Here is a 12510-nt window from a genome sequence, read left to right as displayed (position 1 = left end):
TAGGATCTGAGGATAATGGATACCTCATCTGGGAAGCAATTATTAATGGACCCTTTTCTCACTCTGCAACGTCAAGGATTATTAAAACTCAAAAGGAGTATAATGATCTACTGAAGGATGTTAAAGATATTGCGCAAGATGAAAAGGATAAATTCCAGTGCAATATCAAGGCGTTAAGATTGATCAGATTCGCCCTTCAGTCCGACACTTTCAGGTTAGTAAGTTCATGTACGACGGCAAAGGAACTTTGGGATAGACTTCGTGAACTGTACTCTACAAACGAGGATCTTGAACACTCTATCCAAACCTTGCTCTTATCTGAGTTTGGAGAATTCAGGCAAGGAGCCGAAGAAACTGTGACTCAAACGTTCGATCGCTTCAATCATCTTCTCGGCAAGATGATCAAACATGACATCGAAAGGAAGCTTATCGAGCAGAAGGTTACGTTCTTAAATGGTCTAAGATCAGAGTGGAGAGCAGTGGTGTCTACAGTTAAAGCCCATGAGCAGTTTAAATCGTATTCCTTGGCAAAACTGGTGGGTATTCTCAAGTCTCAGGAGAAAATTGTGCTGTAGGAAAAGAATGTTGTCTCAAGCCTAGGTTCGCTGGCCCTCCTGTCAAAAAGTAAAGTTGTGATGGAGGAAGAAGACCTCAACTTGGAGGAGTATGACCTCACTGCTGAGGATTATGCTATGATGGTGTCTAACCCCAAGAGGTTCATTAAGAAGAGATTCCCCAGCAACAAAAACCGAAACTGGCAGGGGAGTTATAGTTCAGAGAAGGTTAAAGATGAACCGAAGGTTGATGAGTCTAAGAAGGAACCGAAGGCAGAGGGTGATTCTGGAGTAAGCTGTTACTACTGTGGAGGGAAAAACCACTATGCTAAGGATTGTGTCCTCAAAAAGATGGCTGAAAAGGATAAGGAAGCTTTGCTGCAGAAAAAGCTTGATGAGATGAGGAAGAAGAAATCTACCGCTAACCCTTCAATGAATGCTCTAATTGTGCAGGGTTCGGTTGCTGATGACGAGTTCGGTGGCGTGGAAGTTTGGTCAACCGACTCTGAAGACGATGAAGTAAGGAAGCCTTCTCATGGAAAGGCTTGTGTGGCAAAAGAGGAGAGCAGTGGAGGAAGGTGCTTGATGGTGTCTGAAGTATCTCAGATGAGGGGATACAACACTGATGGTGGAAGCAATGAACCGAAGGAGCAGCAGGATATGTGCTTTACAGCCAAACCGCTCAACGTGCAGTTCAACGAACTCGATGAACTGATCAAGAAGGTACAATCGGTTTTTGTTTCATTTAAAGTACCACAATGCTCATATGAAAAAGAACTAAAAAGTGTTAATTCTCGAATCTCTCATCTAGATAGTAGTTTAACTCAAACTCGAGTCACCAATTCTAACCTAATTGATCAATTAAGCAGGGTGTCTTCGAAGAGTGAGGAACGGCGCATGTGGATCGAGCTGAAGGAGTCAGAATTAGTTAAAACAAAAGATGAAAACATTTATTTACAAATAGACAATTTAAAGTTGTTGAAACAGCAAAATGTTTTTTGTTTAATTGCCAAACGTCTTTACACTAATATTACTCAGCTCCACTTGGATTGTGAAATAGGACAAAAGATTCATCGCATGATTTTGCCCTTCCTTGAGTTTAAGGAGGATGAAATTGATGCTGAAGCTTATAATTGTGAGAGTGTGATATCATCTGATGATGTCAATCCGACCTATATGTGTGGACTGGACAAAATAGAATCTTTCATTAAATCCAAGGACCATAAAGACATGCTTAAAAACCTTTTGGATGAAAATGATAGACTTAAACTGAGAACCGAAACCATACAAAAATTTGACTCTTTAAACGCCAACTTGAGCTCAGAAAACAAAATTGATGTTGAAAATGCATCTGAGCTTAATGAGGATGACAATATGAGTGAAATTTCTGTAGAGGACACGGTTGACTGCTCAGAATTTGTGAAAAGCGAACCTGAAAACCACAAGAATCTAATTTCAGAAAATTTAGTGGAGTTCGCTCGATTGTCCCAACAAAAGTCCCCGATCTTAGCAGAGAAAGCGGTTGTATATCAAAAGGTTAGGACCACTCCAAATCAAGTATACAAGGTCACAGGAATAACCGAACATCAAACTGCTGAACTCACAGCAATTGTAAACGAAGACAATGCTGATGGCTGTGATGAGTTCTTCTGGTCAGCTCCAATCGATAATGCAGATGAAACGGTAGGGTTATCTGAAAGGAACTCATGGAAAAGTAAAGGAAGATACGTACTAGAACCCTTGAACAAGCCAGATAATTTCGATGTGCCAAGTACCAGTGGAACGAAAGACATTCCTCAAGAAAATGGAAGTTCGGCAAAAGAAGATATTCCCTCTAGTTCCTCAGTTCAAAGTGAAACTTCCACAGTTCAAAGTGAACCAGCCAAAGAGAAACCAAAAATGAAAGCCAATATCCATCATCAACCGAAGCAGATGAGGAATCAGAAACGTCAAAGGAACCAGAGATACAGGAAGAATCTCTCCGAAAGGAAACAATTCTGGCAATCCCAGAATGCATATTTCTCACATCAAGACAAGAACCTGAAGTATGAGAAAAATCCTGTTAAAATGCACGAGAGCCACACCAACCGAAAACAAAGTTTCGGTTCTAAGAATGACTCCAACCAAAAGCAAAGGTTCGATTCAGAGAACGAAACCAACCGAAAGCAAAGGTTCGGTTCCGAAATCAAAAGAGATCAAAACTCTAAGGTCAGTCCCACCAATGATCAAAAGCAAAAGGGTCACCTAGAGTCTCCAGCCAAGAAGTCATCTCAATCAATGCCCTCTCCTTCTCACTCATCTAATTCTTCTAATTCTTCCAATTCATCTCCATCTCACTCAAAAGTTCATTCTATTCGTTCTCCAAAATCTCATTCGTCAGCTGAACAAAAAGGCAAACAGAAGGTTCCTGCATCCAAACCAGAGTCTAAACCGAACGCACCTAATCCTAATAAAATCAAAGTTTTTACCATCAAAAAGAAAGATTAAAAAACTCTAATAAAACGAACATATCTTGTTGACATCTCTCTTACTATTCCTGTACCTGTGAAAGGCTCACGTGGACCCAAGAAACTTCGGGTTGCTAAATCTGCTTAATTTTTGCAGGTTATAAGTGACGAGCAGTTTGATGAAGAATGGTACATCGATAGTGGCTGCTCGCGTCACATGACAGGGAGGAAAGAAGAACTCAGGGAATATAGGTCTCTTGCAAATGGTGGCAACGTCAAGTTTGGAAATAACTCCTTCGGCACCATAAAGGGATACGGAATGATTACCAATGGTGATTTCACTATAAGGAAGGTGGCATACGTGGAAGGACTACAACACAACCTCATCAGTGTATCTCAGCTTGTTGGAGGTACAGGTCTCAAAGTCTCATTCGACGATGAAGGTTCTGAAATTATTGAGAAGAAGACGAAGAAAGTTATTCTCAAATCAGAGCGTAAGGGTGAAATGTTTCCTCTAAACCTCAAACCCATCAAAGGAAACCCAGCTATCTGCTTGTTATCAAAAGCACAATCTGACGAAAGCTGGTTGTGGCACCGAAGACTCTCTCATCTCAACTTTAAAGATATCAACAAACTTGTCACTGGAGGTCATGTTCGAGGTCTACCATTGCTCAAGTTCGACAGAGATCATTTGTGTGCTGCATGCGAAATGGGGAAGCAGAGTCGTCAAAGTCATCCATCTATAATTAACACGAAAGTTGTTGAACCACTCGAATTACTTCATATTGATTTATGTGGTCCATCATCTATCGAAAGCATCGGTGGTAGCAAGTATATTCTTGTTATTGTTGATGACTTTTCGCGGTTTACATGGGTGTTCTTTTTAAAGCTCAAATCTGAAGCGAATCATAAGCTGAAAGTGTTCATCAAGCAGATTGAAGTACAGCTCAAGAAGGTCGTTCACAACATCAGGAGCGACAATGGTCCGGAATTCAAAAACAGAGAATTTGAAGAATTTCTGGCAGAAAAGGGGATAAGTCACAATTTCTCAGCTCCCTACACACATCAACAGAACGGAATTGTCGAAAGACGAAACCGATCTCTGTGTGAAGCTGCCCGAACAATGCTAAGTTTCGCTTCCTTACCTCTTTATTTTTGAGCTGATGCTATTTCTGCTGCTTGTTTTACACAGAACAGGTCTTATCTCAACAAATGATTCACGCTCACACCTTATGAGATTCTCAACAACAGAAAGCCCAATGTGAAATTTTTCCACGTGTTCGGTTCAAGGTGTTTCATTTTTAACTCTAAAGAACACCGCAACAAGTTTGACGTCAAAGCCGACGAGGGAATCTTTCTGGGCTACTCTCTCACTTCCAAAGCATACAGAGTTCTAAACAAGCGTTCGAGAAAAATCGAAGAAACTTATTACGTGACTTTCGACGATAGCTATGTCAAAAAGCTACAGGCCAAAGACAACACAGCTGGGGAAATCTTTCCTCAAACCGGCCAAGTCACAGTCTCGATCGCTAATCTATTCGAAAAGTTTATGGAGCTATTTGACGAACCAGAGAAAGCTACTCTCTCAGAAGCAGGCGCAGCAGACAACAAGGTAGACCATATGAAGCAAATTGTCGAAGAAGCTGCCAGGAGAATGAACGAAGGAGGATCGAATTCTGACGAACCTCCATCAAACGATGCTTCAGTCGAGGGGGAGGATCCACCGTCATCAACTCAGCCGACCTCACGAGTTGAGGGGGAGCCAAGCTCTCCAACTGCTACCGAAAGTACTTCTCCAACCGAAAGTGCTTCACCATCTGAAGGTGCATCAACGCTTGAATACCCAGCACCACAAGAAACATTTGCACCTCAAGTCTCTCAACGTATTCCTGAAAGCTCATCCATCGAGGGGGAGCAAGTTGATATGTCATTTGACTACGAAAGCCAATCCGAGCCAAAAGAAATGATCAATGCTGAACTGGACCCAACCTTTGATCCAAACTACCCTCCTCTTACCAAATGGACCAGAGATCATCCTATCTCTCAAGTTGTTGGTGATGTCTCTGAAAAGGTTCTGACCCGATCACAACTCAAGGCAAAACAGACATCCTTATTTTCCAAAGTTGAATTTTGCATGTATAACTCATTTGTATCAAAAGTTGAACCAAAGACAGTTAACACTGCTCTTCATCACTCCGATTGGGTTCAAGCGATGCAAGACGAACTGAACGAATTTGAAAGGAACAAAGTCTGGCGCCTCATTCCAACTCCTCAAGATGCCTCGGTTATTGGTCTCAAATGGGTCTTTAGGAACAAAATGGACAAGGAAGGTAACGTTATAAGGAACAAAGCTCGTCTGGTTGTAAAAGGATATTGTCAGGAGGAAGGGATTGATTATGAAGAGACTTTCGCTCCTGTAGCTAGGCTGGAATCTGTAAGAATATTTCTTGCTTATGCTGCCCACAAAAACTTTGAAGTTTTCCAAATGGACGTAAAGTGTGCATTTCTTAATGGAGAACTCGAAGAAACAGTGTATGTGGAGCAACCTCCTGGGTTCGTGAACGAAAAATATCCAAATCATTGCTACATTCTGCATAAAGCGGTATACGGATTGAAACAAGCTCCGAGAGCCTGGTATGAAACGCTTACTAAATTCTTAAAGATGTCTAAATTCAAACAAGGTTCGGTTGACCCAACCTTCTTTCGCAAAAAGGAAGGTAACCACCTTATGATCGTTCAAATTTACGTCGATGATATCATCTTTGGCTCAACGAATCCCAGCCTAACCGCTGAATTCAGAAAGCTGATGGAGACTAAATTTGAAATGAGCTCAATGGGTCCTATTAACTTTTTCCTTGGTTTAAATATTAGACAGGGACCTAAAGGCATCTTTATCAATCAGGAAGCTTACACGAAGACTCTCCTAGCAAAGTTTGGTATGATGGGAGACTCCAAAGTCAAAGTCCCAATGGCATTCGGCACCAAGCTCACTCCATCCCTAGACAAACCGGCTGTTGATATCACGCTCTATCGTCAAATGATAGGCTCACTGATGTATCTTACTGCTAGCAGGCCTGACATCATGTTTTCTGTGTGTTACTGTGCAAGATTTCAGGCGAACCCACGCGAACCTCACATGCTTGCAGTGAAGAACATCCTACGAAGCTGAATACATAGCCGCTGCATCCTGCACCTCTCAAGTGATTTGGATCCAGAGTCAACTTCGAGACTATGGACTCAATATGAAGAAGATCCCACTATATTGTGACTCTGAAAATGCAATTAGGATCTGTCATAACCCAGTGCAACACTCTAAAACCAAACACATAGCACTGAGGTATCACTTCATCAAAGATCATGTGGAAGATGGAAACGTAGAAGTACACTTTATACGAACCACTGATCAACTGGCTGACGTCTTTACCAAAGCTCTTCCTGAAGCATCATTCAACAGAATTTTACAAGGGCTAGGTATGATGGAATCAGAGTCAGTACCTCAATCTACCTCTCAACATCAAACGTAAGAAGTGAAATTGACCGAACGTACAGGTTCAGTTAAATTATCTGACTCGCTCATCACTACAAAGGTAGATTTCTTGGTTGTAAATTTCTTGTACAAAGTTGTTTATCTTATTGTCAAAAGTATTTTCTTATTGCAAACCTAAAGTCTTCGGTTTCTCAAAATTTTCCAAAACTGAAACCTACCGAAGGTTCGGGTTCGGTTTCTCAAAATTCTCCAAAACCGAAACCTACCGAAGGTTCGGGTTCGGTTTCTCAAAATTTTCCAAAACCGAAACCTACCGAAGGTTTGGGTTCGGTTTTTCAAAATTTTCTTAAACCGAAACCAACCGAACGCTCGGGTTCGGTTTTTCCAAATTTTCTTAAACCGAAACCAACCGAACGCTCGGGTTCGGTTTTTCAAAATTTCCCAAAACCGAAACCAACCGAACGTTCGGGTTCGGTTTTTCAAAATTTCCCAAAACCGAAACCAACCGAACGCTCGGGTTCGGTTACCAAATTTTTCCAAAGTTTTTTTTTACTCTTTCTAAGTCTTATTTTTTTTTCTTGCTTAAATTTTTTTATTTCTTTATTTTCTTTTAATCTTTTTTATATCAAAAACTCCAAAAATATTTTTTTCATTTTCTTTGTGTGTTTGTTCGTCTATGGGGATAAAAATTGCTGGATTAGTTAAGTGTCCCTAGAAGCATGCTGCTGTATGTGTCCCAAGCCTCATAAGATTTTGAATAATAGCCTTCATGACCTGATATAAACAAACCTTGTCTTCCCAATTAGGCTACCACATTTATTCTAATCGTGAGCTACCTCACTCTCTTCTTACATGAGATAAGAGTTTTCTGCTTGGTCCTTTTTGCAGCTGAGGTACTTTATTTTCTTACACCATCTCCATTACATTTCTCCATTACATTCGTTCCATCAACGTAACCCTTGAGACTCTTTGAAATTACCACTGAGGTTTATGGTTACACAACAACTGTGTTTATGATCTTAGTTTCATGCCACTACGAGCTGAGTGAAACCCAAAATTCAACACCAAATCTGAATTGACGGTGAACAATTAATTTGCTCAAGTTTTCACCAAAGAATTGACGGATGTACCTTCATGAAATCTCAAATTTTATTTTGTGTGATTCCTATGAAATTGTTAAACACCATAACATTTCTTCCCTTGGGATCCAGTTTTTAATTTTTTTCTCGAGATTTTATATTTTCCAAGCCACTTTAAAATTAATTCCTACCTACTTGTTCAACAGACTACACCGGTCTCACAAGTACTTTGATCACTTTCTTTCTTATTTCAAGATTAGAATTGTTGCATCAAAGCGAAAGCCACCCTTAAGTAGCCTAATTAAAAGAAGCCTTTCAACATTTATTAATAAGTGTTTGATCGTAATTCAACGGGAATCCACATTAACACTTTAAGGTCTCTCTTGACCTTGAAGGACGAGATTCGTGCCCGGGATCATTTGTTTCGTGTCATTACTGACATCACACTTATTCCTAAAAAGAGTTGCTTTATTTCTTTTCTTTTTACACTCTTAGCACGAAAATCCTTGATTTTCCAAAAATTTGGTACTAATAATTTCAGGCTGTTTTATTGCATTGGTGGTTAATTATTCAGACGTGATCAACAATCATCCACGTGGGCAATTTATTCAAAAGATGCGATTCAAAAGATAAGACGAAGGGTTGCTGACTCAGGCGGGAAATAAACGGATTGAATTTCAAACGGCGGTAAAAAGGGACGCGTGTGAATTTTAAACGCCCATTCTTTTACTGACATAATGGACGCGTGTGCGAATTTCAAGCGGTTCCTCTCTGGCGCGTGAGAATTTGAAACAGTTTGTTCTGAAACGGCGCTTATTGGGCGGCGTGTTTCTAGGAATCTGACACTCTCTCTCCTACGTGATCATCGCATGCCTTAACTGTCACGCATCTGTCATTCCGGGAAACCTTTTCGTATTTCCATAGAAGATTTGAACAGATTTTTCTCTCTCCTTACAATCACTATAAAAGGCAGTCTCCACTCCCATTTACCTCTTTACTGCATCCGGATTTCCAAGAGAGCAAAAATTTCCCTAAAGCTTTCCTGTTCATCTTCTTCTTCCTACCTTCAACAATGGCAAAATCATCATCAGTCCATGCCACCTCACACATCCTTCCCATTCGTCCTCAGCAGTGTCTGGTGATTGACCTAACACCTCAGGCGTATGATTCTTACATGTTTCCGATCATTGAGTGCCTGAAGTACTCACAAATCGCTCCTGCACTTTCTAGGGTTGAGTCTGTGCCCATTGAGCTCCTATCGCAGGTGTATGCGACTGCACATTACGATAAAGCAGTCGACAGGGTGTTCTTCGAGGTGTCTGATCACAAGACCTCGATTTCAAGGCAACGATTTGGTACACTGCTAGGGTTTGCTGCTGACCCTTCAAGAATCAATCCGGAGACGATTCCGGTTGGCCATCTTTACAACATGTTTTACAATATGGGATACACGGAGGTGCTCACCTCCTTCGCAATGTTTAAAAAATCCTGCTTGCCGCCCTAGTGGAACGGCATGTTCACAGTCCTCTTCAAGGGCTTATCTGAACGGAGCTCAGGATCCGATGGTTCTAGTCGTCTGTTACTGTCGATTATGTATGGCGTCTACAATGGAGTCAATCTTGACTATGGGTTTGTTCTCTGGCAACAACTCATCCAGAGCCTCTCTTCTTCTTCACGACATTTTGAGGTGTCGTATGCCCGGTTCTGGACTCTCATCACAAAGTGGGCAACGGATAAGTTCGACGTCCCCACTGCTGTTGGTGCATCGATGTCTTCGATTGGTACTTTCCATACCACGAAGATCATCGTCTCCGATGCATCCAAGTTTTCTTTCATTGGCTCTATTCCGGAGACAATGTACGGCGATGTTCCATCTGACAGCAGGATCATCAGGACTATTAAGGAGTTCAAACAGTCAGGACCGAGGGAACTCACACAGGAAATGCTAAAGTCCATCCATGATGCTGACAAACCTGTTAATAGGGGTAAAAAGGCGGATAAAGGGAAGCAAGTGACCAAAGCTCCTAAAGGTCCTTCTCCCAGGAAGAGGAAACCAACCAAACCTGCAACATCCCCGCAGCCGAAAAGACGGAAGACTCAACCGAGGCGAGCTTGTCATCCCTTCTTCTTCGAGTAACTCAGAAGGCGAGAGTTCGGATTCGGATGGCTCTCAACGAGGCGAAACCCCTCCAAGAGGCAACACCCCACCCCGATCTCCTACCCCAGACATGGAAATCCATAATTCACCCATTCCTTCACCCACTCAAACAATCCCTACTTGCATTCCCACCATAACCCCCACTACCACTATTCCTCCAACCTCTTTCCCTATACCACCACCCATTTTCACTGATACAACTACAACAACAACCGCAAAGGTTCCAACCAACGTATCTAATACGGGGGTTCATACCGATGCAACCGAACGACCACCTGTAACCGAACCCATACCCACAACCGAAACACAACAACCACCCGAACCTACCCCAATCCACACTCAACCACCACCCGAAACTACCCCCACCAACACTCAACCTGAACCTACTCATACCACCACACCCCCAGCTTCACCACCACCACCATCTCCCGGTCATGCCTCTGACGGAGATAACCCTTTTCTTGGAGGAGAGAATATGACCTTCGATTCGGTCTACTTTAGTCCGTTTCAAGTTCAAAGCGACGAAGAGGATGATGCTCCAGTAACAAAGAAGCATCTTAAGGAGCTCAACGAGAAGGTTGACTTGCTTCTTGCTTCATCCTCCAACACTCAGTCCTCTCTCTCTGAAGCCGCTCTTCAGAAGATTGTTGATGCCTTCTCCAGGGCTCAGCATGATTCCGTCGCCTCTGCCACCGCAGCAATAGACGCCTCCACAAAAGCATGTGAGGCAGCGACCGTAAAAGTCGATAAACTATTCTCAGAAGCCTCTTCCCTGTTAAAGTCCTTACAGGAGAGTGCTGCTGCAACCAAGACAACGCTGGAACCAATCGTTCAACAATTGGCCACGTTCGTCTCAATGGAGTTGACATCGTTCGCTACCCTTCGCCAATCCATCAACGACGACAACTCGGCCCTACGTGCCTCCATTGACGAGCGCCTCGCTAAACTTCAAGAGGATCTCGCTGCTGAAAACTCGTTAATGGACGTTCTTGCTAATAAAACCACCGCCCTCAAGGTCAAGAGCGCTCAGCTTTCAAACTCTCAGCAACAGATTGAAGCTCTTCGATCCGAAAGGGAGGTTATCAAAACATGTGTTTCGGATGTACACTCTGTCCTATCCAACATCCTAGAAGCACACGATCCGATTCTCAATCATTCGGTGAGGCGAACCCTTGCTGAAAAACTTGCTCCTGCTCTGGACCTCCTCAGCAAAATAGAAGGGCTACCTAGTTTCGTGTCCAATCCGAAACAAGGGGGAGAAGTGAAGTCCGGATCGAACCCACCTCCTTCCTCAAAAGCTGCTCACACAACCGAACCACCTCCGACTGGTCAAACTTCGGGTTCGGGTGTGAAGGATAAAGGAAAAAAGATAGCAGAGGAAGAAGATGAAGATGATAAAGAAACCATTGCTGACTTGCTTAAACGCAAAAATAGTTGCAATGTTGAAAGTGATAATATTCGTGCGGCGCGAGAAGCTCAAGAAGCCGAACGCAAGAAGAAAGAAGCCCACGATCTCCTTGAGAGCAGGAAGACTCTGTTCCCTGCCTGGACTCGGGAGAGAATGATAAAGGAGGCCATAGATACTCCTAGCATCCTATGGCTCGAACCGGTGATCTCCTTCGACTGCTATAATTCTGTCGATTCGCAGTTCGATATGCCCTTGACTCGAAAGGCGTTTATCTTCCACGCCTTCTCCAGCATTTTTGAAGTCCCTCATCCTGATCCTGAGGTTGATAGGGAGTTAATCGATTTCTATCTGAAGGCTGCTCAACCACAGTATCAGACATGGAGCGCTCAGAAGATCGTTAATGTTCGGGTCTTGAAGCCATATTTCGAAGGGAGATTCATCAATGTTCGGTTCAAGGTGATTCGAGGGTCTGCAAGAACCGAACATCTTATATCCTTAGCAGATCTACCGAATCTAAATCCTCATGATTGGATCGTTTTGCATAACATCCTCTTGACGAATGAAGCTGAATATGGTCCGATTATAGACCATTTCAAAAGGATGTTAGTATGTTATATCATGGAGGTAGCCTTAATGGATCAGGAGGTAGCCACTGTCTTCAAAAAGAAGCCGAAGATAGCTCCTGTGGGATCGGCCAGTGATCTCAATCAAATGAAGATGGGCAAGATCGACCCGAAGCATAATTCGGTCATGTTCACTAGAGCAGAAGGACAGGAATGTCTCTTTGCTTTAGCGGATAAACACCTTTACACCAATGCTTGTCTAGAGCATGTGTTGTCGATCATCCATCGGTGTAAAGAGAATGCAGCGGATGATGTCAAATAATTCAACGATATGATCCAATGGTACATCAGATTCAGGCAGACGATACTTGCTCTCATCACGCGTCTGTTTAATACTGTAAAGAAGAAGGTACCTGCCTCCGCTGCTGGCCCAAGTAATAAGTGAAGATCTCGCTCCAATTGACGCAAATGGGGAGATTGTTGGGTTGAAGATCTGTTTAATATTGCGTCATTGGGCTCGGCTATTAGTCCAATTATTTTGTACTCCGGTTTGGGCCTGTCCAACCGAGAGCCTGTTAGGTTTATTATATAAGTATATGCTTGCATGCATAATTAGGTTAACGATCTAGAATACAAGATAGAGAATTACGATAGCTTTAATTTTCTTTATCATTCTTGTAAACCTTCTAACCCTCTATAGTTGATGTTCTTGATCGAGCTCTTCTGAGGGTTGTTTTATAATCATTCGACACGTTTGATTCATTCTTGAGTTACTTATTATTTTTGCGTTCTTGCTGTTTAAGTCTTTATTTAC

The sequence above is a fragment of the Lactuca sativa genome, chromosome 3, assembly GCF_002870075.4.
Source record: "Lactuca sativa cultivar Salinas chromosome 3, Lsat_Salinas_v11, whole genome shotgun sequence".
In the NCBI taxonomy this organism is placed as follows: domain Eukaryota; kingdom Viridiplantae; phylum Streptophyta; class Magnoliopsida; order Asterales; family Asteraceae; genus Lactuca; species Lactuca sativa.
The sequence above is the reverse complement of the archived record's forward strand: the minus strand, read 5'-3'. Positions refer to the sequence as shown.